The sequence below is a fragment of the Micropterus dolomieu genome, linkage group LG15, assembly GCF_021292245.1.
Source record: "Micropterus dolomieu isolate WLL.071019.BEF.003 ecotype Adirondacks linkage group LG15, ASM2129224v1, whole genome shotgun sequence".
Lineage (NCBI taxonomy): Eukaryota > Metazoa > Chordata > Actinopteri > Centrarchiformes > Centrarchidae > Micropterus > Micropterus dolomieu.
The window spans coordinates 15,465,493-15,484,066 of NC_060164.1; the positions used below are offsets into that span (position 1 = coordinate 15,465,493).

General features: G+C 42.5%; 1 protein-coding gene across 4 annotated transcripts in view; it reads left to right on the forward strand.

Moving 5' to 3' along the window:
- The first annotated feature begins 9,785 nt into the window (after positions 1–9,785).
- Positions 9,786–18,574, forward strand: part of zmiz1a (zinc finger, MIZ-type containing 1a) — a 99,205-nt gene continuing 90,416 nt past the window's right edge. For 2 of the 4 annotated variants that reach the window (XM_046071029.1, XM_046071032.1), the window contains exon 1: positions 9,789–9,935. The gene's annotated coding sequence lies outside the window, so the exon portion shown is untranslated. Of the gene's footprint in view, positions 9,936–18,574 lie in introns of all 4 variants that reach the window. The other 2 variants (XM_046071030.1, XM_046071033.1) reach the window with 2 other exon arrangements.

Below are 18,574 nucleotides of genomic sequence, written 5' to 3' on the forward strand. Positions count from 1 at the left end.
GAAAGGTGTCACTTATAGTGATGGACTCAGATAATTATCATCTGACTGCAGAGCATTTTAGCACCTTTCAGTTCTTTGTTTTCATTTTACTGCTTGCAACGTAATTGTTTTGTTTGTTCCCACCGCCATCATGAGTGACATTTCCAGCCACAGTAGGCGACTGTTTTCAGTGAAAAGGCTCTTATAAACCCACTGTACAAGATCTGCTCTGAACCAAACTAACTAACTAACTAGTGAACATAGTGAAGCATTTAGCAGCTAAAGAGCCAGATATTTGTCTCGGGAGTTTGGTGGAGAACAAAACAGAGGTAAAAGGAGAGTGAATATTGGGATTACATGCATTAGGTGGACACAAATATGACTCCAGATGAACGAAAATGTTGCTCTGTGCAACTGTTTGCTAACAAGTTCGCCATTTCGGCTTGAAACATGATGTGATGTGTCCATGTTGTGTTTAAGGCTGGTTTCCGCTATCCACAGGTGACCAAAAAAACAGTTAACGTTAATGTAAACTATTAACAGTTTCAACTGTTTACTTGATTGATTATTGGAAAAACCCTTTATTAATGACTTACTAACATTTATAATCGATAATGTTTGCTGTTAGCTTATTAGAAAGTGAGAAACCATCAACCCTTTATTAATGACTTAACTACTATGACTAACCAGCCAGACCTGACAGCCGAAAAGTTGCTCTTACTGATTGCTTATAACTGATCTATAAAAATTAGTAAATAATTTATTAACCATCAGTTAAGCTATTAGTTACAGCTGATAAACATTTTATAAAAGTGGCTTATGAGAAAGCAGTAATCCTCCAATATACAAGCCAGTCGAAAGAGAGCCACCATCAAAGCATCACTTTTTGTGTCAGCCTATTTGATGCAATACTCCACACATGAGAGCCTATGTATCTGCACTTCTCTGAGAGGGCCATTTGGAGAGCAGCAGGTCAATACACATTCATAGAGAGTGCATTTCCCTGAATGCTTCAACAGTCCGTAAAGCCTCAGTGCCACTCTCCACCATATTCTGCTTACCGCATTAATCCATCCTACAAAAGCGTCATTCTGCGCTTGGAGAGAGGACACGCACTCACACACATAGACACAGCAGAGGCCCACACAGACACACATTTTCACAGCTTCAGTGGCAGAAAATCCATAGCCCTTTCTGGGAGGAGGAATTCCATTAGATAATAGATATGGAATCCATCTCGATTCCCCACCTTATCTTCTCCCGGGGTGAGGGATCAATACTGGGACTTCAGCTCAACTGCCAACAATAACAGGAAATTGATGGGACACAGTAAGCAGCGTGGAGGTCTAGGAATGGCACTTTCTTGGCTTGGAGTTAATTGGTGAAGGACCGCTCATAATAATGAGGAGGAATGGGAGCTGATGTTGGGAGTTCATGAACCAACTCAGATTAGGGCGTTTGTTTTGTGTTTGGTAAATCACTGCAGTTGTAGGAAATATACACAATTCCAAGACAGGTGCGGTTTTACAGTAGAAACGAAAGAGTGGAGATTGACAGAGAAAGAGCTGGTGCACAGATAGCCAGTTATCTGAACAAATGGGTGTGCACTCAGTAATGGCATCTACATTTCCAGAGAGCTGCGGAGGCTTCCTGTCGGACTTGCCAGGTGCTGTGTTTACGGAGACTGTTACTTGGCAACACATTCCTAACAGTATTAGGATATGAGGACAAGGAAGCAGTGGTGAGGTGAATGTGGGGTTAGGTTCTACATAGGCTATATAGATAGTGGTGTACTGATACTCCTCACAGAGGGACCTGGGCGTTTCCTTTCTTGCACAACTATGAGTCATTTTGTGTTTGTGTACAGTATAGGTCCCGTATGTGGCAACATTATGGGTGGGTGGCAGTTGGGAGCTTTACAGCTCGCTGGTCATTGAAGTCCAGAGTCCGTTCGCACTGAGATGTTTGCACAGCTAAAACACCATTTATTGCGTCATGTCACAGAGGGGTGTCGGCAACAGAATGAGAGCATGGAGAGCAATGAACGACTGCTATAAAACGGCAAATTTTTTCAACCTGTGTTTGTCCGGGCACATGAGCACCTTTTTGCTTTTTTGCCTCTGCCCCCTGATCATCTCAGCTGGACCATTTCGAATCTTGGTGCTATTGCTCACCCTTAATGGAGTGGATGGCACACTCTTTCTTTTTTTGCCCTGGATTTAACCCCTGCGACTCTTTCATCACAACCCACAACATCTACACCCTTTAGGCTCAATGACTCCAGTAACTCATTCACTCTCTGCCCACTTTCAGTAACTGTGAGTGAGACCGTGTTGAGCAGCCTCTGGATGAGTCATTACCGGTCTCATTCCATAACTAATCCTGTTCTGTGATCTCTGCACAGTTAAGGATAACCCCCAACCCTCCAACCCCATGACTGACAAGACACAACCAGCAGGTGGTGCTGTCTTCTGTGGTATCACCACGTTTTCTATGGTTTTAATATTTTATCCATTGAATCCATCCATCCACAGTGAACACCTCACTGTATGTCCAAAGTAAATGCTGACACACTGCCACTCTCAGTAACCCTCCATGATTCTGTGCTGCTCTGCTTGTGAAAATGAAGTATAGCTGAGGCCAGTTTAGATAATTGAGAAACACATGATTACAAGTTGTGAGCAACACGCTTTTCTTTCTGATCTCTGTGGTCGTCTACCAGAGCATTATCTGTGGTAAAAGAGTCAGATCTTCACGGACAAAATCCCTGTAATGTCATCCACGGCGCTCAGGGGAGACCACCCTCATTGAGCTAATGTCAGCCCACACAATAGACTCATCTCTAGGACTGCCTTGTTAGATCACACTATTTCTCTTAAACTAAAAGACTCTCTTTCACTCTCCCTCTCTCTCTCTGTGTGGGCTCGTATTAAATGGAGAACTGTAATGTCTGAGCATTGTTGCTCTGGGGAATTAAGGTCATGTTTTCATGCCTGTCGAATACCAAATAACCGAAGATTGAAGATTTCCTCTTCATGGACACATAACGGTCTTATCAGGGTCCTGATCGGTCAGAGATGCAGCTAAACCCTACTGAGAGATGACAGAATGTTCTTACAGATAAAATCATGCAGCAAAACATGTTAAGAGAAAAAGATCAGGGAGTGATCTTAGGTTTTGATTGAATATTGAGCTTTTTGTTCCCGGCTCCCTCTGTGCCTCACTCTCCCGCACAATGATGTCATCTGTGGGAAGGTATTTCTCTCAGACACAACCTGTCTGCTCCTGTGAGGGGCCACAGTAACTCGAGCTGCCATGAAAGTCTGGCAGTGAGCACCGGTCACTTGCAGACAAGGGCGTTATTTATTTTTTCTGGAGGAGATTCAATACATTCTCCTGCTGCTCCGAGCACCGTCTTGAACTCCAAGGCACAAAGCGCTTGCCCTCCAGATACAGGCGAGAGGTTGTAAGCTCAGTCACAGTGCAGTGCACATGATTAGTCATTGTTAATGTTTATAATCACATATATTTGGGATAGCTAAGACTCTTAAGCAGAGTACAGGCTGTGTTTCTGTTGTTAAGTAGACATTGTTAGTATGTGAATGCCCTCTTCCACTCTAGTCCCCTTTAATTCTACAATTTCCATTTGAAGGATGTGTTTTTTTTCAAATAACAGATTCGAAACCACCACATACAAGACATATTATATAAGTATAGTCTTAAATGAAGTATGTATGGAAGGCGCCATAATCATGTAAGCAAAATACAAAAGCATTTAACGTACATGTTTGTTTGCGACATAAAGTAGGCCTAGATGTTTTTCATGAGAGTACATTCAACTGCATCAGGGGGTTTTAAATGTGAAAAGCAGGGAAATGGCTTCCAGCCAGCATCTGCCTTCAAAATCTCATCAATCACACTTATTAAACAGGAGGATATTTTAAAACCCACAAATATTCTTTCAACATGTGTAGTTTCACAAAAGGAAGGTATTGAGTTAGCACAAGAATGACAACAAGTGGCAAGTGGTGGCTGTTACAATTTCATGTTCAGAACAGGCATTGTTTCCTTGTACATTGCAAATGGTTTTAGAGCACATACACAGAAATGGCCGAACCCCTTTAACTACTAAAAATACTGTTGCCTTGACACCTGCAGCAACCCTCAAGTGGAACTTTCTGTGAACTTGCAGTGCAATTATAAACAACCCAAGTGTCTTATACCGTTCAGCTTTTTCATGAACTCGCTCAAGGAGCAGCAAATAGTAAATGGATCTTGAGAATCTGTGTTTAAGGATGAGTAACCATGACCTGCACGCTGGGAAGCAATAGGACCATTGAAAACCAGGGAAGTATGAGTCAGCATGGGAAGGATGAAAGCACTTTACAACATATGTCATAACAAAGTATTTATATCTTTAAAAACCTTTAAAACTTTGAAGGGTTTATCAAGAGACCCATATACCAGAAAATAAATGTATGATCAAATAAATAACTTATATAGGAGATTAATTACTATTAATTACTTTAAACAAATTTACTGCATCTCTATATAAAGGAGAAAGTGAAAAAAAATGAATGCAGATGAATTACTCACACATCAGCAGAAAGGACACCACAATACACAATATTTAACATGCAACACAGCAACAAATCCTTGCTTGAAAACATGCCCATGCCTAAGCATTCTGAGTTGGAGTACAGCAATCGATTGGCTTAAAAGGTTATGCGAATCAATACAAAGTTGTTTTGGGCACCAGCGCTATTATATTAATGTCATCCTGAGAAATAGGCTCTAGCTTAGGTGGCTTGTCTGCCAGCCTGTTTTCCCTTTTAACTCCAGTCACAAGATCCTTGTTACAATGCAAAGATTGTTAGCAAAAGCTGTTTTAAATGGCAGGTTATGAGTTGTGTTCTGAACATGGTGTGTTAAATGATACATATCGACAAAAAATTCACCTCCCAAGTCAGTGTAAGGCAACGAGCAGGTAAACTACAGTGTGTGCATGTATGTATGGAACCGAATAAGCTGAATTAATAATTTTCTAAGCCCTCATGACTAGTGAGGTAGCTAGTAGCGCAGTCAAGGATGACACAGAGGTTGAAGTGGTCACACATTCACTCCGCTCTCTCCCTATTTCCCTCTGGCACATTTTCTTCCCAAGGTCAAATACTGCATTGCATAATAATTTTTTTTTAAAGGCTCATACATACGCATGCATGCAAACACGCAAAAACCGTGCAACAATGAGAGGAAGAAGAAGCCAACTAAAAATAGCACTATCACTGCAGCCATCACCCCCAAGCATCGGACCACCACTCTTCACTTCACATCTCATAACTGATGAGCCCTGCTTCATATGCAGCCAAGAGTTCCTGGACTGAACGTTGACCTCAAGTTACACATGCTTTAGTAAGCATAAACAACCTGAAGGAATATGTGTTTTGTGCTTCATACACATTCCTTATTTCTACCAATGGCATGGAAAAAACCTGACACCAATGTGTTAAAGCGCAAAATCTCTTCACCCATCCTCTGCTCCCCCAACCCCTCATATCATCCCCCTCTTCTCCTCCTCCTTCCCATGGCCTCAGGGAGCTGTTAGCTATCTGGATGCTGGCGCTCTATTGTGAGCACTCATTGATTGCCTCTGTGCTCCCCACAGCCAGTCGGGCCAGTCAGCATGGGGCCCCGGCTGTCTGCCTTATCTGCCACTGCTCAGTCGACATACATTGCGAAAAAAACACAGAAGAGAAATGAAGAGAATGACGGAGAGAGAGAACGAGAGAGAGAGAGCATTTATAAAAGGCTGTCCAAGCTTCCAGAAGCCAGCAGTCGCTTCATCTGTTTTCTTTCTCTCTCTCTCTCTCTCTCAGTTCCTTGTTCTTCTCACAACCAGAGACAATCAATGGTGTACTCAACCAGACTTCTCTTGTCTTGTTTTAAAATAGTGCTCTTCTGCCTGTTCTCTGCAGGAGATGATCCATTTACTGCCCTGGATATTAACCCTTGTTTGGCCTCCTCTTCCGTCAGTCACTCGGGTCAATCAGTTGTATCACTTTCACACCCAAAAATCATAGTATTTTTTATGGGATATTCGACATGGGTTCAAGCAACATTTAACCATTCTTAAAAGACTATTTAAAATGCGTTCATGCTGAGTTGTTGCCATCAACTCAAGGTTAGTGCTAAAATGATTCAATGAGTATGCCATTAGTCAATCAAAAGAACATTTTCTGAAAATAAATGTGATAATTGCTTTGTTGTTTAAGTCATTAATGAAGCAAAATTGCCACCGGTGGTCAGACAAAAAAGCAATTTAAAGATGATACTGGAACATTATTTGTTCCTGTTTTCTGACATTTAATAGACTGAACAAGGACTTGATTGATCAAAGAAAAAAAGATGAATTGATAAAATAATCTCTTGTTTCTGCCTTATTCAAGGCTGAAGGTTTCCAGCTGTGATTTCTTTTACATCACAGCTATACAATACACAATCACCTATCATTGTATACAGAAATGCGGAATTTCACTGCAGAATTGTTTTTACTGATTCAACATAGTGGGTGGTAACTTCATAGGATTTCTCTTCTTTCTTTGGTCACTTTATGAAAGGTTAATGCAGTGACTCACACTGTGCAATTAAGATGAAGGGTCTTTGCAGAATTTATGGTGGAAATGGCTTAAGATTGCTGCTAATCTATTGTAGGAGGGTTACTATTATTATTATTATTACTATTATCATTTTACTACAGTTATAGCAATCATATGGTTACCATAGTAATCCTTATTCACCTTTTAATATATCAGCGCAACACCTTTTAATATACCCAGCGCAGGACCTGGTCAGGAGCAATGTCACTGACCAGGGTCAGAAAATATCAGTAACTCAATCGTTCTGTACTTCTGATGATAAAACGTGCTTATTAGTATTTCAGTGCAGTGTTTTCAGAAGCAGGAGTCTCATGGTGGCGACAGCAGGGCAGCACTGTAAACAACCATCACACCTCTGTCTGAACAGGAGAGCTGATGTCAGCACAACTGAAAGTCTCCCTCCATCATGTAGCTACATGAAGCCACAGCAGCATCCATCACTCGCCCTGCTGGCTCTACACAGAGAGGCCTTGTTACCAGCACAAAGCCCCTACAGCATGGTGGCCCAGAGAAATGTACATCATCAATGTTCTAAGCTCTAAACAGTTTTCATACGTTGATTTAACACAATGCAATATATATTAACCTTGTCGGAGCATGCATCATTGAGAGTTCCCTTTGTTCTCTTTGATGCATTCATTCAGCCTCTTTGAAATACTGTGCGTATGAAATTATACACAGAGCCAAGTCGAGCTGAAGTCCCCCCACCTATAATCCATCCATCTTGTTGGCAGCCATCTGGCCATATTATTTTGGAGAGGCTGAGGCGCACGCCTTGCTATGAAAGCGAGGACTTCTGAAGACAAACCATTGTTTGAAATGGAGAGTGACCTGACCGGCTGTGGCCCGCCCTTACACCCGTAACAGACTTGTCACCTTAAGTTGGTATTAAACAAAAAGTTGATGGATGATCTAGAACATATAGTATTATGGTAAGACTGAAACCTAAATGGCAAAAGCCAACAATAGTTCTGTCAGTTTACTGATCCCAAGCTCTTGGGGAATAGTAATAGAGAAACCTATACTTGTCTCCTATTAAATTGTCTGATGACAAGAAGCCCTGAGGATTTTAGGAAAACCCCTGCATATAGTGTGAATCAGTGTCAACATCAATATCGCTGTTGCAACAAGGCAGGTGAAAAACATCAACAACAGAGGCAATGTCAGATCAAAGACATGGGTCATCTGGACGAGCCATTTCCAGAGAAACAAATCTGATCATGAGTTCACAGCTACAGCACCGTGATATCGACTACTCACCAATCTCCGTCTAAGAAACTGCCACCCCCCCGCCCCTCCCCCTCCCCCCGCCCGAAATAAAAATGAGTAATTGCCAGTGGTGTCACTGGCCGAATTTGTCCCCCATCAGTGTGGCTAGCTGCTTCGACCAGGGGGCTGGGGCGTCCTTGAGACACTGTGATAGAGACAAGCATCCCCCCACCCCCACCCCCACCCCTCCCTGCTGATACCATGTTCAGGCCCTCACTGCATCAGTGTCATGAGCCCTGCAGGCAGGAAGCTAAAAAGGATGGCAGCCCCTTCCTTCCCTTCAAAGAGGACAGGAGCCTGAGCCAAGAGCTGTTGACAGGAATTTGACCCCTGGACTGACGACATTATGTGAAGGGAAATTGTGAATTGCCTTTCAGCAGACCTAATCTTGTCACCTTTATAGATGATCTTGTATCTAAATTTATCAGCCACAGGAAATAAAGTGTTTGATAAGTGCACAAACACACACAGGCCTACATTTGCTGTGTATTTTTTTTTTTTTATATGATGGTTTATTTGCAGTGACTGATCTGCCACCCCATTGTTCTTGTTTTATTGTTTCTGAAAAAAAAAACACTGAAGAAATCCTGTGTGTAGGCACAGCTTGAGGAGTGAGTGATTCTATCTGATGCACTGCTAGCTGAGCGGCCCTCCCTCTGGGGCAGTTCAGCCTTGCCTGACTAGGAAGAGAGGGGAGAGCTTGTGTGCTGGCGTGCGTGCGTGCGTGTGCGTGCGTGTGCGTGTCGGGAGGGGAGACATTGTTCCTTGACGTCACTGCTCAGCCCAGCCTGCCGCTGCTCTCAAACACGTCTTTGTTATTCTGAGGCTTCCACCGGAGACCGGCCATCCGCAAAACACGGAGCCACGCCTGCAGACGTGCTGGAGCGGGCGCATGTTGCAAAGGTTCACACACAAGGATGCTGTACAATATTACTACTTACTACAAACAATATTCCTATATATAAGATATGTCCTTATTATTATTATTATTATTATTATTAGTAGTAGTAATAGTAGTAGTAGTAGTAGTATGCAAATAGAAACCGTATTATTAGTTAATGAAGTTATTTGTAAACAATTAAATAATACCACTTTAGGAAAGTAAACACTACATCCATCAATAATAACAGCTAATATTATTTAGAGGTTGGTTTTACTGATTCGTTGATTGACAGAAAATTTACCAGCAACGATTTTGATAACTGATTAATTGTTTAAATTATTTTTCAAACAAAATGCCAAACACTTTATTACATTTTACCAAGCGTTAAGATTTGGTGATTTTTGTTGCCTAATAGGATATTAAATTGAGTATATTTGGGTGTATGATTAAGTATTTTAATGCAAATTGTGTTTTTTGACTTTCTTAACATTATTACTGTTGTTATCATTAACATAATGAACACAACATGGCTGTTTTAATAATTCATATAATGAAAATAATTATTTTGCAGCCCTATATTTTTATTTTATTTTTTAAAATGCTGTTATTAATATGCTATTGCCGTTGTTGTATATTATAAACATATTTTATTAATGTGTTTCCTTTATTTTACACGATTCCTTCCTAATATCTAAAAACCTCACTTATAAAATTAAGTATTGTTGAATTAACTAATAACTACTGGTTTGATTACACAAGGTAGTGCTGAAGTGACGCCGCTGTAATGATACAGACGCAGACAATAGCTGGAGCTGTGAGCTGCACTCCGCTCCAGTGTGAAATGTGCTGTTAGCAGCCCATTAGCGCGCGGTTACACCTTTACACTCGGTGTCCTTCCGCGGGAATCTAGGTCGCATTTTCATACCGACCACTGAGCACTGCTCTCTCTGGTAACTGAATAGCCAGTGTAATCTGACACTTCAACTTGCCGTGCTCTACGGTAGTTGATTCAGTCAGTCACTCACACCGTCTCCGGGGCTCTCGCGTCGTCTTTGTGAAGTGGAGCGAGCGAGCGAGCGAGAGGAGCGCCGTAAACACGAGGTTTGGAGAAACAATACGCGGATTTGCCACTGACGTCCTGGCTGAAAGTAAGTTTCGCGCGTGGTTATTTTTGTTGCAAAGCGAGGTCTGAATGTGTTTGCGGGTTGCCCAAGATGGGGTTTACCTCCCCGCTGGACAAATACTACCTGCTAACAATAGGGTGACCTCCTGGAAACCTTTAACAGCCGCGGATGAACTCGTGTGAGGGGGGCAGATTCTGGCTGCGCGAGCGGTAAGGGAGTGTGTTTACGCGGCGTAAAATACAGTGCTGTATATCCCGTGTTCTGCCTTGTGTGGACGAGTTGCGCTGGAGCGAAATATCCAAAGTCAGTGTCTGTCTGCAGGGTTATTTCAAGATAGGTGCATGGAGACACTAGATAGGAATGTGGTTGTAACTCAGTGATTGCAGGTCTCTGTGCGTGTGTGTGTGTGTGTGTGTGTGTGTGTGTGTGTTTTAGGGGGGGGTGTCTCGTCTTGGTCGATCAGCTGATGGCTGGGTTGATGCTTAACTGAGATTGTATATGTCATTTAGCTAACAGACAGCAGTGTGGCTGGGCTTGTTGACTCCCTTCAAGGCTATTATTGGCTACCTGTTGTAGTGCAACATACAGGCAAGTCTGTATGTGACTGTTATGTTCTGTTAAACTACACCATGTAATGCAGCTTTAGTGACATTCGCCACCTTGATGCACAGATAACACTGATTGTGTTGATTGGATCCCCTCATGTATCATTCAAAGACCAGTGGCTCCCAATGTGAAGTCATTGGGATCCTGAAGGGCCCCTAATGGGATTCTAGTGGTCTCTCTAGTAAACTGAGAACTAGTTTACTTTCACAATGAATTTAATGCACTGAATGTTAGAAAATGCTCAGGTGTGTCAAGTGTCCACTCTCTCTATCCATTTACAAGCACTGAAATCCTCACTGCACACACACACCCTTAACGTTTCAGTACAAATGAGTGTACATACATTCAGTACCACATTTTTCTTAGCCCTTCTGCAGACGAGTGTGGATGAGCTGCTTGGCTCAGCGCAGCCCCTCTGCCTTAAGTCTGGCGGACCCTCCCCGTAAAAATTCCTCCCATCTGGATATGAGGCCAGCCGGGGCAGAGCGCAGCAGAGAAGGGGGCTCCCGATGGGAGGAGGAAGAGTAGGAGGAGGAGGCTGCCGCTCTTTCATTACCGTGCACCCTGCTACAGGAAAGCTAAACTTTTGGGAGGGAGTGAAAAAGAGCCTTTAACCTCGTTAGTAAGGTGCTGAAGTTAAAGGGAGCGTGACTAGGAGCAGCAGATCAGCAATCCTTTGCTATTGTTATAGAGTTGTGGAGTTATGAGATAGCAAAAACGTTCAGCAGTATCTGTATCCAGCCATATCTTACAGACTGTGCAGGTAAGATAACAAGTGTATATGCTGACACCACCAGCAGCAGATCACTTATCATTCAAACACCTAAAAGCCAAGTTTCCTAATAATTCTGACACATTCTCAACTATAGTTAAACATTACAGGTTGAACACAGTCAGTATTTATTGCAGGAGTATTGCACTGGATTGCAGGTGTTCATGTTATTGCGTCCACTCCTTGGATGTCAGCCTAAGAGAGTGTGTAAACAGATTTTGGATGAATGCACCCTCCAGTGTCTCCTTCCTTGGCAATTTAAATTGGTGATGTAATGAAATTGTTTCAGCAGCAACACTCGTCAGCCGCACCACATTAATTAGTGCTGTTAGTGACTTTTTTCTTTTTCTCCTTCTGACGAGGCGAAGCAGCACTAAGTCATCTCAGGAGAGCATGAAAAAGAAGGCACGCTTGTTCAGAGTAGGTTACCTGATAAATTGTGAAAGAAAGAGGGCAAGGAATTAAAGCCATCTGCAACTGTTTGAAACTTGTGTGTGTGTGTGTGTGTGAGAGAGAGAGTTTTCTTTCCTTCTGTTGTCCCTCCTGGGGCCTCTCTGCAACCAGCCAACGAGCCAGGCTGTGAGACAAGACAGAAGAGAGTGTCTGATTCACTAAACAGGCTAAAGGCTCCAGTAGACTCACTTTGAAATCAAATTTGTGTGTTTTTTTTTTTAAAAGGCTGGTTTAAGAAGGTGCCGGGTAGCAAATGCAAGTATGCTCACTGAGACTGGATTGACTGTGTCTTCGCCATAATGTGAAGGCGATGATGCCGGGAAAATAGTCAAAACAGCGACAGAAAGGCAACACATGCACTGGCAGGGCTACAAGCTGCAGCTAAACATGAGGAAGAAGAGAAGATGTTTATATGCTACAGTATGTTTGTTCCCTAAACCAAACAGAATGGAGAGATTACTCTCCTCTAGCCACAGTAGTATTAGCCAATATGGCTGTTTGAAAATATTGCATGTATTTATCAGCTTTTTTAGATCTGAACACAATCTCTTTAGTCATTTAATAATTTCTAATAAATCAGGCTGCAACAAGTTATGTCACAAATTCACAAAGTATCAGTTTCAAACACCTGCAGCTATTTTCCAAACTCTCAGGAGGATTATTCACAGAAAGCATTTAGGTTGTGAGTAGTCTTTGTACCATTGTGAAGCAGCGAGCTAATTCTGATTAGAGGTATGTTCAGGAAAAAAAAGGCAACTAATTACTTGTGTCTGAGTAATTAGCTTTTTGTTACTCAGCAATTTAACAAGTTGCACTGCTGTTTACTGTGTGTCGGCACAGCTGCAGCCTGCTAAGTACTTAAAACCTGGCAAACACTAATCAATGTTTTGACAGCCTGACATTTCATCTAAGTGTTCATGTTGGTTTGAGGAGTGCTGCGAAATACTTGCTGCATGTTCACTCCACATGGATTCTTGTAGTCTGGTGTCTCGCCATCAGCCCAAACCCACCCACTCGTGTCCCGAGCAGAAGTCAGCCTTTGTTTCTGTCTCTCGTTCTCTCTTTCTGTCTCACTTGTGGTTCAACTTGGCAGCACTTTTCATCTAGACTGAGCCTTTGTTTTCAGTGTGCCTATTTTGGTCTTTTAATAAGGGAAAAACTTGTGTTGCCTCAGAACATTTTAAAGTCTAATTTTCAGAATAAGGGCTTAAAGGGAGTTACTACTTGAAATGTTCAGTTTGAGCTGAGGTTGCGCCCTCGCGTCAGTCACTTAACTACTTCCTAAACGTTGTTGGAATTCTACCCGTAAGTCTGCAGTTAAGTGCTCTTCAAGTTGAAACCTGGTATATGCAGTGTAACTAATAAAGAGAAAATGAATCGCCCAGCAGATGTAACTCATCCTGCTGACTGACTGTGATGACATAAGTTTGGTATAAAGAGCCAAAAGTGGACCTACATAAGGCGCAGGGATAAGAAAACCTCAGTGCCACATGCCTGTCATCACTGCCCTTTAAGCTGCAAACCTTGCACTGTGGTTCGGCTTGTGGCTGAAACGTGGGTTGGGTTAAACTCCTTAGGTGGCTGAGAAAGTCAGAAGAGTCATTGGGAATAATGCGCAGTCCTCGGCATTTAACCTTAAGTAGCAGCAAACAGCATTGTTTGGCCAGTAACTTTAGAAAACTGTGGCTGTGCTGGGCTGCTTTCAGGTGTGTGAAACAGGGCGGTGCTTTTAAGGAGCGTTTGCACTCAGCGAAACCCTCCTTGAATAAATAAAGCTTTTGGAAAAGTTATATTCCACTTCTCACAAGGTTTCAGTCTCTGTATTAAACTAGTTTAATATGTCTTTGGCAAGTTGCTATGTTGTTGACATATATCTCTTTAAGTGGTATAATATAGGCAAAACATCAACTTAACCTGTTTCTGAAGAGCCACCACTTCAACCTTGAGCTCACCCAACATCAGGGAGACGCAGTCTTCTAAGTGCTTTTTCTTTTCCTGAGACAAGAGAGGGAAACGGAGTGCAGAGAGGGAAGTTGCCGACCCACCCCTGTCACCGTCTCATGCATGTTTGATTTGATGTTCTTTGAGAAACGAGTGCAGGGGACGTCACAATGGCCATGTCCTGTTCCCATCCGTCGATAAGCTGGGGCTCTTGAATCATAAATAACACCAGGAACAATATGAGAGTCGGAGCCCACACAGGAGGAACAAAATGTTCCCTCTATCCATCCATCCATTCGCCCACCGCTGCCGCCTGCACTCAAGACTTCTCACCATCGTAAGCAATTACCCTCACTTTTTTTTTTTTACTGCTGATGAAATCCTCACAGCGCCTGTCTCAGCTGTGTGTCTGTGTTGTTCAGACGGAGAGAGAAAGGGGTAGCAATGGAGCAAAAAAGAGATAGTATGTGTCTGAGTGAGTGGCGTTGGCGTGTGTCTGTTTGGCTTGTAAATCCTGTTTAAGCTAAACAAACTCATTGTCCTCATCCTCCAACTGCGTGCTCTGTGTGTGTGTGTGTGTGTGTGTGCGCTTCCCCCCTCCCTCCTCCCCTCTCGTCTCTCTCCCTCTCCTTTTGAGTTGTAAGTACAGTCACTAATTAGTCCCCTCTCCCCCTTCATGCTGGGTCAGTGGGTTTACGGTTTCAGCACTGATCTGCTGTGTTTGCCTTGTCTCTCCTGATACCGGAGCATGCCTGCAAGCCAGTGCAGACTGCAGCCTCCTCCAAGAGGTCTTCACACCTTACACGGTGTCCCACATGGGTTCATTTGCCAGACAGCCACTCACAGGACTGTGCTTGGGCTCACTCTCATGCCGCTTGCCCGGCGCTTGAGATCCTGCCAGGTATTAAACTAAGCGGTCCAGCAAAGACCTGTGCCTGCTGAGTTGAGTCAATAAGTTAAAACCTGTTATGTTTTCACACAACATCAGTGCATCTTGAAGAGATTCCAGATTGCATGAATTACACACAGCAACGACACAGCATTTTGCAAATTGTTGTAGCTTATAGCCTATGGTGAATCTTTTTATAAAGATAATACCCCACATGCTGTGTTTATAATATAATTTTTGCTATAAACAGTCTCTTGTCTAGTCGGAACTGTTGTCTCTCAGAGTGCACTGTGATGTTGATTTTCTGGTGGAGGTTGCGTGGGAGATGGAGAGTGATGGCAGAGATTCTCTGAAGGCGGTCGAATTGTCTCCAACATGGCCTCCAGGGATACATACTTCCTTGTTTTCCGACAAAGTAAATTAACTAGGATTTACTAATGCAAAGGGACAGCATTTATTCTTCGCCTGCTATGAGGGGGAGATGGAGTCGTACATTATCTGCGCTCAAATAACACTACAGAGTGCAAAGGCTGAAATGTTTGTAGATATCGAGCAGCTTTCATTTTTCTTTGCAGAGGCATGCATTACATGCAAATAATCATGAGGATTCATTTTTAAGTCAGGGGGAAGGTTGTACACAAGATGCTGTTTTGTTTTTCTGTTTTTTTTACTTGTGCTTTTGGTCTGTTAATGAAGCCAGTGGTGGCTGCCCCTCAAGTCATATTGGTGTATAATCTTGAGCTCCGCTGCCCTATAAAGACTGTTTTCTTACCGCTTTTTTGTCATTGCTCAGTGGCAGAAAAAGTCTGTTACTGTGTGCAGTGTGTTTGCCCGGCTGGTGCCCTCCCCTTGGTTTTGACACTGGCGGTTGAGCCAGGCGCTTTCCCAGGGTTCTAAGGACTGACATCCCTTTCATTTTCCCGCCTGGGCGGTTCAGATAAAGGGGCATATTTTAAACCTCTGTGTGGATACGCCAACTGTAAAGAGAGACGGGGTGAGAGAGAGAGAGAGAGAGAGAGAGATGGGGGTTGTAAGGACTGAAATAAATAAAAAAAGTCACTTTATTAAACAGTGATCTCAGCTATGTGTATTATATGGTTGAAAGTACTATTACTGGATGCAGACCTGCAAATATCACAAACATTATCTGCAATCGCAATGCAGATATGATAACCCATCTTTCTCGTTTATCCCATGTCTATTACAGGGGCAATGTGTTTCACCACTTTTTTCTGATCTCCTGTTGTTACAAGTGCGTCCTCCCAGCAAACCAAAGCCACGGTGGAAACCGTCGTTTATCATAACATTAATGAGACCAGGCTAATCGTGTGTATTCCGGAGACAGCAATGATACACTGCTTGGCGCTTGCCAGGGATCAGCCTCTAAACAATGTTTATCATTGTCTCCCAGGGCTCTTTAATTATCTGGCAAACATTATTGACAAAACAGCAAGGGTCCCTGTGTTTTATGCCGGGTTACTATTCACAAATATGTGTACTAGAATGTTGATTTTACCTACTTATTTGACAAAAAAAGATTATTATGTAATTTTTAGAAAATATTTCTAATAAACAAATAAACCTACTTTAACTTAAATATGTTTCGATGGAAGTTTTTTGCAGCTCTACCATTCTTTGCAGTATACATTTTGTATAAATCACCACATTATTAGAGATGAGTGAGAAACACAAGGAGAAGGAGAAGCAGTGGCTTTCATTAGATCCAGGTCAGATGATTATTTTTGAAGTTCCAAAAACACTGTTAAATGTCTTAGTGCCAAGAGGAGGGGTGGTTTGAATCATGCTGATCCATCACTTTGGACCAGATTCAACATCTCAATCTCAACACATGTCTTGAAACTGTGTACAGACCTTCATGGATCCCAAGGACTCTGGTGATCCTCTGGCCTTTATGCTAAAACCACCATGAGGTTGACATTTATGGTTTTGAGTGAAATATCTCTCACTGGCTGATTAAAAATTATCTTGAGGGCTTAATTGTGTACAGAAAATTCCACTGCAATACATTCTTTTGGTTAGCCCCTGATTTTTCCTGCCGCGCCACTATCAGGTAAGACATTACACTTAGCCGGTACTTTGGGTTATGACCAAATGCCAGAAACACTAATGACTTCCCTGTCAGCCTCAGCTGTACTTTGCCTTTATTGCTAATTAGCTAATATTAGCATGTTAATGTGCTAAAATACAGTTGCAAACATGGTATAATAATAACAATATACCTTGTTAACATTAGTGTTGTCATCATGAGCATGTTAGCATTTTGCATTTAGCTCAAAGCATAGCCTCACAGTGCTGCTAGCATGGCTATAGACTCCGTACTGTTTAAATTTAAAATATACCTCAGTCTGTGTCCTTTTTATATTTTTAACACTCCATGGGGAATATTATTTGTAACTAATCATTTAAAAAAGCTTTTTTTCCCCTGAGTAACTTGCTAACTTTTCTTTTGAAATTAGATTCTTTATTCAGGTTTCTTCGCTGAATTTTTCTAGTAATATATCCAGTAGAAAGAAGTAATGAAACCTGTTAATAGCCCCTCTGAGTCTGCCCATATCCCAACAACTACCCATTACTTCAGATTATGTACATTAGCCACATCTAATACAGTTATTACACATCTCAGCCATATTGCTCCCACAGCCATCCTATGAGCTTTTCTTGGCTGCCCAATGGGAGCTGAGTGGAAGCTGAATGGCATGTGTTGACATCGTTAAAGATACATGTGAGGACATCACACATTTCATATTTGACTCATATATGTGGAGGGGTAGGAGGGAGTAGGAATCTTCGCAACATGTTGAGGCTTTTGCTCAATATCCCACTAATATACTACAGTCTGAATGAAACAAGCTGATGTCTCAGTCTGTGCTGGGTAACGATGGTCAGCAGCAGCAGATAGACAGACATGGCTATGAAATATGAATTCGTGCCAAACAGTATGTTACACACACACACACACACACACACACACACACACACACACACACACACAGCCTCCTCTTCTTGTCATGTCTGTGTAACCATGTCTCCCCAGATATCAAATCAGCATGCTTGTACAACAAGAGGGGAGGTGTGTCTCATTGATGGCTGCATGAAATCACCTTTGCTGTGCTGTGTGTTTATGTGCGTGTGTCTGAGAGCAAGAAAGAGGGAAGTGGGGGTAGGAGCAGCAGCGGTGGCTTGGGGTGAGGTCCTGCCCTGATTTTCTCTGGAATTCCTTTGTTTTTGGAAGCCAGAAAGGGGGAAACTGAATCTGCGTAGCCTGAGGGTCTCTGCTCCTTGAGAATTCTCCGCACACATCTCTTTGCCGCCAGCCCTGATGGTTTTAAGGGTGGCTTTGTTTTCAAAGCTTTGAATAGCCAAGGTGTTTTTCACCTTCTAGAAAGAGGAGACGGGAGGGGAAAAAATGATGACTGCACCAGGCAAAGCATCTCAGGCCTGGAGGGACTGATGCTTCTCAAACATAAATTTGCTCCATATTTCAAGGCTACGGAAATGAAAGTCAAATGTAGATCCTGTCACTCATGGCACAAAAGACACCTTTGTCTGAATATGGATGGAAAGCACAAGTAGAGAAAAAACCCTTTCTGTATTCAAAAAGTAATAATAATGAAAAGTGTGGTGCAGTCATTACCTAATGTTTTCCATTTTTAATGATACTTTGCAGATGATTGTGTTTTTTTGATGGTGTTTCTTGGCCACTGGAAAAGGCCAAGGCTGCAGTAGATATGTTGTCAGCTGTTCCTGGAAGCTGAAATTTTCACTTCACATTCATGGCTCATTAAATCTGATAAACCTTGGGTAATGGTGTTAAAAATTTACAAAGGTATCTCCATTTACTCTGTGCCACAAGTTTTCCATGACCAGATCCTTATCTGGGGGGCTGTCACTTTAAGTAACTAACTTCCACAAAGCAGAGCTTTTCCCTCTCGTTTGAAGGGGGCTCGTGTTGAGCGGGCGGGGGGGGGGGGGGGAAGGAAA